Consider the following 8,907-nt stretch of genomic DNA (forward strand, 5'->3'; position numbering starts at 1 on the left):
AAATTCTCTTTGAATTAAGTTAATTTTTAAAGTTAAATGCATGTAAAACTTTAGGCATAAATTAACATTACTTGCACAAAAAGTAGATAATTTTTTAGAAAGATACTTAGATTTAAATTTATAATTTAATTTCAATGTTAAATTAGAAGTAAGCCGAATGGTCGCTCAACTTATTTGTGTAATATGTTAAACAAAAATTCTCTTTGAATTAACTTAAATTTTAAAGTACATAAGAAGTAGACACATTTTTTTAAAAATGCATCGTAATAATACTTTAACCATTAATTTACATTGCTTGCACAAAAAGCACACAATTTTTTTGCGGAAAATAATACTCATGTGATCGAAAAATGAAACTCTCTCCTATATTCGCATCCATAAATAAAGCTAATCTTTCTTGATGGGTCTCATCTGAGTGTATAGGAATAAATTTCTATTTTGGCTTGAGATAAATATTGTCCCTTTTTTCTTGTACGGTTATTAAGAAAGATACTCTTGTCTTAATAGATTTTTCTAAAACGAATTTCATAAATCAACCAATTTCTAATTTTATGACATTGATAAATTTTAAACTGATTTGGTGGGGTGCGCCAGCCAATGCAATAGTGCAACGCAAGGGCGACACGCGAGAGTCCCAGTAGCAAGCTACTGTAGCGAACCCTCCCCCTCAAAAAATAAATTTAATATCGTGTGGGCCAATGACCCACATATCAGATATTAAACTGATAAGAACAGATACTACACTTGATCTTAGCCAAAAGGCCGAGAAAGGTATGAATTGTACTGGTCAGGATTGCTTTTTTTATAGTCGAGTCTTCGGTACTTGTGCATTCAAATAGGCAATGTGGGACTCAGCGATGAGTAGTTCAACACTAACCCCAGATAGACATTCTTTCAATAGCCCAAAATGCAGTATTTATTTAAGGGTCTACCAGCAACCATCCAAGTGTAACAAATCTTGTTCAAGCCTTTAATAATGGATGCGTTCATCCATAATTAATAAAGTCAGGATAGCTACTCGGGTCAAGCTGCATAACGCTAGTAAATTTGACAAATGAGTGAATGAAAAAGGACAACATAACTACATATTGAGTCTTGAGACTACTATATTCTTGCTCTGCGTTGTAGAGAGAATCCACAATATCACTCCTCCAAAGACCAGAATCTCTCGATTGTGGCAGAGTTTGTAAAATTGTAGTCGTTACGTTTAATGTTTTGAATCTTCGAATTTTCCAGAGAAAAACCTAAAAACCCCCCGTAAAAGTATTCTGCAAAGAGCTTTATAGGAAAATTGACAGAGATAATTTGATAAATATTTAGAGAAAAAATTAATGAACAGACTACATTTATCTGATGCAAATTCATTTGGAAGCCAATTTCATATGGCCTTGCAAATTATTGATATTGGTATAGGTTTGTGCAACTGAACATTCTTAAATGGGTTACTGAGAAATTAGTATATCACGGAGAAAAAAATCCACTTTTTTATTGTCTGTTGTGGTTGGTTAATCGCTCTGCAAATTTTATACTTACAAAAAAAATTGTGTTGCTATCTAATTCTATATTTCAGGTGAAAAAAATTACAGCATTGACAAAGAACTTTACAAATATCAACCATAAACAAAAATATGTTATACAGAGTGATCAATATTATGCAAATCAAATATATTTATCTATTCGATGAGTTATGTAAAAAATAAATACACCATAGTCACATTTAGGTTTTATATTTTATCTAAAAGATAGACTTTCATTTATTACAATCAGAATTAAAAAATAATAATAAATAATTATTTTTTGCAAGGATTTGTGTCGTTTGTATTTGAAATTTTACAAATTTGTATTTAAAAAAATTAAAATCATATTTATGAATTTAATTATAAAAGAAGAAGGATAAAATTTTAATTTAATAATATAAATGTGTTGGTGGGTCGGCCCTCCGGGCCGAGCCCAGTTTGCCACCTCTAACTATTAGCATGTAATAGGCTTATATATTTATCCACAAAAAAAGCTCTTATAGTTGCGTCTAGGTTTTTATATTTTATCTCAGAGATGAACTTTCTTTTAATACAATTAGATTTACAAAATAATAATAAATAAATAGTTTTTTTTTGCAAGAATTTGTGTCATTAATATTTGGAATTTTATAAATTTGTATTTACAAAAATTGAAATCTGAATTAGGAATTTAATTATAAATGAAGAATAGTGAAATTTTAATTTAATTATAAAAATGTGTTGGCAGGCGGGGCGGGCAGGCCCTCTGGGCCAAGACCAATTTGCAACCTTTAACTATCAGCATTTTATTGAAATAATTATTTTTTGCAAGGATTTGTGTCATTACTATTTTGAATTTTACAAATTTGTATTTACAAAAATTAAAATCAAATTTAGGAATTTAATTATAACATAAGAAGGATGAAATTTTTATTTACTTATAAAAATGTGTTGGTGGGCCGGCTCTCCTAGTCGAGCCCAGTTTGCCACCTATAACTATTATCATGTAATAGATTTTTATATTTATCCATTAAAAAATCTCTTATAGTTGCGTCTTGGTTTTTATATTTTATTTCAGAGATGAATTTCTTTTAATACAATTAGATTTACAAAATAACAATAAATAGTTATATTTTCGCAAGGATTTGTGTCATTAGTATTTTGAATTTTACAAATTTGTATTTACAAAAATTAAAATCTGAATTAGGAATTTAATTATAAATGAAGAATAGTGAAATTTTAATTTAATTATAAAAATATGTTGGCAGGCGGGGCGGGCAGGCCCTCTGGGCCAAGACCAGTTTGCAACCTTTAACTATCAGCATTTTATTGAAATAATTATTTTTTTCAAGGATTTGTGTCATTAGTATTTTGAATTTTACAAATTTTTATTTACAAAAATTAAAATCAAATTTAGGAATTAATTATAACAGAAGAATGATGAAATTTTTATTTACTTATAAAAATGTGTTGGTGGGCCGGCTCTCCTGGTCGACCCCAGTTTACCACCTCTAACTATTATCATGTAATAAGTTTTTATGTTTATCCACACAAAAAAGGCTCTTATAGTTACGTCTAGATTTTTATATTTTATCTCAGAGATTAACTTTCATTTATTACAATTAGATTTACAAAATAATAATAAATAATTATTTTTTTGCAAAGATTTGTGTCGTTAGTATTTGGAATTTTATAAATTTATATTTACAAAAATTGAAATCTGAATTAGGAATTTAATTATAAAAAATAAATAGTAGAATTTTAATTTAATTATAAAAATGTGTTGGCAGGCGGGGCGGGCAGGCCTTCTGGGCCAAGCTCAGTTTGCAACTTTTTACTATCAGCATTTTATGTAAATAATTATTTTTTTGCAAGGGTTTGTGTCATTAGTATTTTGAATTTTACAAATTTGTATTTACAAAAATTAAAATCTGAATTAGGAATTTAAATATAAATGAAGAATAGTGGAATTTTAATTTAATTATAAAAATGTGTTGGCAGGCGGGGCGGGCAGGCCCTCTGGGCCAAGACCAGTTTGCAACCTTTAACTATCAGCATTTTATTGAAATAATTAATTTTTTCAAGGATTTGTGTCATTAGTATTTTGAATTTTACAAATTTTTATTTACAAAAATTAAAATCAAATTTAGGAATTTAATTATAACAGAAGAATGATGAAATTTTTATTTACTTATAAAAATGTGTTGATGGGCCGACTCTCCTGGTCGAGCCCAGTTTGCCACCTCTAACTATTATCATGTAATAAGTTTTTATGTTTATCCACACAAAAAAGGCTCTTATAGTTACGTCTGATTTTTATATTTTATCTCAGAGATTAACTTTCATTTATTACAATTAGATTTACAAAGTAATAATAAATAATTATTTTTTTGCAAAGATTTGTGTCGTTAGTATTTGGAATTTTATAAATTTATATTTACAAAAATTGAAATCTGAATTAGGAATTTAATTATAAAAAATGAATAGTAGAATTTTAATTTAATTATAAAAATGTGTTGGATGGCGGGGCGGGCAGGCCTTCTGGGCCAAGCTCAGTTTGCAACTTTTAACTATCACCATTTTATGTAAATAATTACTTTTTTGCAAGGGTTTGTGTCATTAGTATTTTGAATTTTACAAATTTGTATTTACAAAAATTAAAATCTGAATTAGGAATTTAATTATAAATGAAGAATAGTGAAATTTTAATTTAATTATAAAAATGTGTTGGCAGGCGGGGCGGGCAGGCCCTCTGGGCCAAGACCAGTTTGCAACCTTTAACTATCAGCATTTTATTGAAATAATTATTTTTTTCAAGGATTTGTGTCATTAGTATTTTGAATTTTACAAATTTTTATTTACAAAAAATAAAATCAAATTTAGGAATTTAATTATAACAGAAGAATGATGAAATTTTTATTTACTTATAAAAATGTGTTGATGGGCCGACTCTCCTAGTCGAGCCCAGTTTGCCACCTCTAACTATTATCATGTAATAAGTTTTTATGTTTATCCACACAAAAAAGGCTCTTATAGTTACGTCTGATTTTTATATTTTATCTCAGAGATTAACTTTCATTTATTACAATTAGATTTACAAAGTAATAATAAATAATTATTTTTTTGCAAAGATTTGTGTCGTTAGTATTTGGAATTTTATAAATTTATAATTACAAAAATTGAAATCTGAATTATGAATTTAATTATAAAAAATGAATAGTAGAATTTTAATTTAATTATAAAAATGTGTTGGCAGGCGGGGCGGGCAGTCCTTCTGGGCCAAGCTCAGTTTGCAACTTTTAACTATCAGCATTTTATGTAAATAATTATTTTTTTGCAAGGGTTTGTGTCATTAGTATTTTGAATTTTACAAATTTGTATTTACAAAAATTAAAATCTGAATTAGGAATTTAAATATAAATGAAGAATAGTGGAATTTTAATTTAATTATAAAAATGTGTTGGCAGGCGGGGCGGGCAGGCCCTCTGGGCCAAGACCAGTTTGCAACCTTTAACTATCAGCATTTTATTGAAATAATTATTTTTTTCAAGGATTTTTGTCTTTAGTATTTTAAATTTTACAAATTTGTATTTACAAAAATTAAAATCAAATTTAGGATTTTAATTATAATAGAAGAATGATGAAATTTTTATTTACTTATAAAACTGTGTTGGTGGGCCGGCTCTCCTGGTCGAGCCCAGTTTGTCACCTCTAACTTTTATCATGTAATAATTTTTTATGTTTATCCACACAAAAAAAGGCTCTTATATTTACGTCTAGGTTTTTATATTTTATCTCAGATATTAATTTTCATTTATTACAATTAGATTTACAAAATAATAATAAATAATTAATTTTTTGCAAAGATTTTTGTCGTTACTATTTGGAATTTTATAAATTTATACTTACAAAAATTGAAATCTGAATTAGGAATTTAATTATAAAAAATGAATAGTAGAATTTTAATTTAATTATAAAAATGTGTTGGCAGGCGGGGCGGGCAGGCCTTCGGGGCCAAGCTCAGTTTGCAACTTTTAACTATCAACATTTTATGTAAATAATTATTTTTTTGCAAGGGTTTGTGTCATTAGTATTTTGAATTTTACAAATTTGTATTTACAAAAATTAAAATCTGAATTAGGAATTTAATTATAAATGAAGAATAGTGGAATTTTAATTTAATTATAAAAATGTGTTGGCAGGCGGGCCGGGATGGCCCTCTAGGCCAAGACCAGTTTGCAACATTTAACTATCAGCATTTTATTGAAATAATTATTTTTTTCAAGGATTTGTGTCTTTAGTATTTTAAATTTTACAAATTTGTATTTTGCAAAAATTAAAATCAAATTTAGGAATTTAATTATACTAGAAGAATGATGAAATTTTTATTTACTTATAAAAATGTGTTGGTGGGCCGGCTCTCCTGGTCGAGCTCAGTTTGTCACCTCTAACTTTTATCATGTAATAATTTTTTATGTTTATCCACACAAAAAAAGGCTCTTATATTTACGTCTAGGTTTTTATATTTTATCTCAGATATTAACTTTCATTTATTACAATTAGATTTACAAAATAATAATAAATAATTATTTTTTTGCAAAGATTTGTGTCGTTAGTATTTGGAATTTTATTAATTTTGTACTTTCAAAAATTGAAATCTGAATTAAGAATTTAATTATAAAAAATGAATAGTAGAATTTTAATTTAATTATAAAAATGTGTTGGCAGGCGGGGCGGGCAGGCCTTCGGGGCCAAGCTCAGTTTGCAACTTTTAACTATCAACATTTTATGTAAATAATTATTTTTTTGCAAGGGTTTGTGTCATTAGTATTTTGAATTTTACAAATTTGTATTTACAAAAATTAAAATCTGAATTAGGAATTTAATTATAAATGAAGAATAGTGGAATTTTAATTTAATTATAAAAATGTGTTGGCAGGCGGGCCGGGATGGCCCTCTAGGCCAAGACCAGTTTGCAACATTTAACTATCAGCATTTTATTGAAATAATTATTTTTTTCAAGGATTTGTGTCTTTAGTATTTTAAATTTTACAAATTTGTATTTTGCAAAAATTAAAATCAAATTTAGGAATTTAATTATACTAGAAGAATGATGAAATTTTTATTTACTTATAAAAATGTGTTGGTGGGCCGGCTCTCCTGGTCGAGCTCAGTTTGTCACCTCTAACTTTTATCATGTAATAATTTTTTATGTTTATCCACACAAAAAAAGGCTCTTATATTTACGTCTAGGTTTTTATATTTTATCTCTGATATTAACTTTCATTTATTACAATTAGATTTACAAAATAATAATAAATAATTATTTTTTTGCAAAGATTTGTGTCGTTAGTATTTAGAATTTTATAAATTTATACTTTCAAAAATTGAAATCTGAATTAAGAAAATTTTTAGGAATTTAATTATACTAGAAGAATGATGAAATTTTTATTTCTGGTCGAGCTCAGTTTGTCACCTCTAACTTTTATCATGTAATAATTTTTTATGTTTATCCACACAAAAAAAGGCTCTTATATTTACGTCTAGGTTTTTATATTTTATCTCTGATATTAACTTTCATTTATTACAATTAGATTTACAAAATAATAATAAATAATTATTTTTTTGCAAAGATTTGTGTCGTTAGTATTTAGAATTTTATAAATTTATACTTTCAAAAATTGAAATCTGAATTAAGAATTTAATTATAAAAAATGAATAGTAGAATTTTAATTTAATTATAAAAATATGTTGGCAGGCGGGGCAGGCAGGCCCTCTTGGCCAAACTCAGTTTGCAACTTTTAATTATTAGCATTTTATGTAAATAATTATTTTTTTGCAAGGGTTTGTGTCATTAGTATTTTGAATTTTACAAATTTGTATTTACAAAAATTAAAATCAGATTTAAGAATTTATTTATAAAAGAAGAATAATGAAATTTTAATTTACTTATAAAAATGTGATATATTTTTATATATTTATCCACACAAAATTTTTCTTATAGTCTCATCTAGATTACTATATATCTATATTTTTTATAGTTGCCTTTTAATTGACTCTTTGTCGTTTGTGTATTTGTGACATATATAAGAGATAAAGAGTTAGAAAAGATTTGAGTTCGTACGTTTAATATTTTATCAAACACTTTATAGTTGAAGTTGCATAGGGTAATATCAAAAGACCATTCATTAATTTAATTATATAATAATAAATATTATTAATAGGCTTAACAATTTTCGATGTAGTAAGTTATGGTATTATTAATAGGCTTAATAATCACCTATGCAAAAAGTAATGAGATATTAATATAGTTGTTTGACATCCAATTTTAAACTTTTTTTCCCACCTATGAAGTTTAAATTTAAAATTTAAAATAATCAAGTATAAATATATTTTTTAATTTTAAATACTTTTTTTGGTTAATCTATAATTTTGTATTAAATTCAAATTTATTATATATATCTTTTTTTCACTGCATAAATATTAAATGCTGAACTCTTTTCCCACCTATCAAGTTCAAAATTCAAATTAAAAAAATTTAAAATTTAAATATTAAATATTTTCTCACCAATAGTAAATATTATTAATAGACATAATAATTTTTCATACAAAAAGTAGTGAAAAATATCCGTAGAAGGTTGTGTACTTTCTCTAAATAATAGCTTTTAGTTATTCATTTATGACATAGAAAATTGTGTTAATTATACTCTTTCAATAAAAAAATGAAAGTTTAATTTCTTTCTTACATACTAAATTAATATTTTTATTTATTTTTTATAATTTATTATTTTACAGAATGATAGAGGTCATTTTATTTTTATTTAAATTTAAAATTTAAAATCTTTTGTATTAATTATACAAATTTTAAATTTTTTCTCTTTTAAATTTTTGCCAGGTCACCAAGTTTGTTGTAACGATATTCTGTTTTCCTTTTCCTTGCCTTACTGATTTTGGCATTCTGTTTTTCCCTTTCCTTTGCTTTTCTGATTTTGGTATCCCTGTATATGTATGACACACTGTACATGACGTTTGGCACTGAGAATCAATGAAAGATTTATTCAGATTCAGATTTTGTTTTTATCTTTCGTAATATGGTGTCAGATGATTTTTAATGCTCGAGGTTCAACAAATACCTCATCCTCTTCTACTAATGTTTCTCTTTTTCCCATGGAGGATCATTCCTCTCCCTATTTCCTTACCACCAGTGATCATCCCGGTCTCATTCTTGTAGCTCACCCTCTCACCGGTGACAACTTCAATTCCTGGAGTCGTGCTATGACAATTGCTCTCACAGCTAAAAACAAGCTTTGCTTCGTAGATTCATCTTCCTTCGACCCATCCCTACTGCCCTTCTCTTTTCTTCCTGGAACCGTTGTAATTCCATGGTTACCTCATGGATTCTTAACTCTGT

The 8,907-nt window shown here is 26.7% G+C and overlaps 1 non-coding gene across 1 annotated transcript; it reads right to left on the minus strand.

Moving 5' to 3' along the window:
* Positions 1-580: 580 nt before the first annotated feature.
* Positions 581-775, minus strand: LOC133318615 (U2 spliceosomal RNA). Its single transcript, XR_009752489.1, has one exon. It is a non-coding gene; the product is annotated as a U2 spliceosomal RNA (small nuclear RNA).
* Between the last annotated feature and the right edge of the window lie 8,132 nt (positions 776-8,907).

Source organism: Gastrolobium bilobum, unplaced genomic scaffold (genome assembly GCF_033153095.1).
Source record: "Gastrolobium bilobum isolate Gb01-03AN ecotype WA unplaced genomic scaffold, APGP_CSIRO_Gbil_v1 utg18939, whole genome shotgun sequence".
Lineage (NCBI taxonomy): Eukaryota > Viridiplantae > Streptophyta > Magnoliopsida > Fabales > Fabaceae > Gastrolobium > Gastrolobium bilobum.